This window comes from Perissodus microlepis, chromosome 16 (genome assembly GCF_051167445.1).
Source record: "Perissodus microlepis isolate ML-2025 ecotype Zambia chromosome 16, ASM5116744v1, whole genome shotgun sequence".
NCBI lineage: Eukaryota > Metazoa > Chordata > Actinopteri > Cichliformes > Cichlidae > Perissodus > Perissodus microlepis.
In genome coordinates, this window is record NC_140476.1 from 31,515,390 (window position 1) to 31,515,608 (window position 219).

Sequence of the window (219 nt, forward strand, 5' to 3'; positions counted from 1 at the left end):
AGGTGTTCAAACAAGTACAAGATATTTACAATAAGCAGACCTCAGTGCAAGAAAGAGTCTTTACAACACTGAAAAAGCACAGAGGCCAAATTTGACATTAAAACAAGTACAAGATATTTACAATAAGCAGACCTCAGTGCAAGAAAGAGTCTTTCCAACACTGAAAAAGCACAGAGGCCAACTTTGACATTAAAACAAGTACAAGATGTTTACAATAAG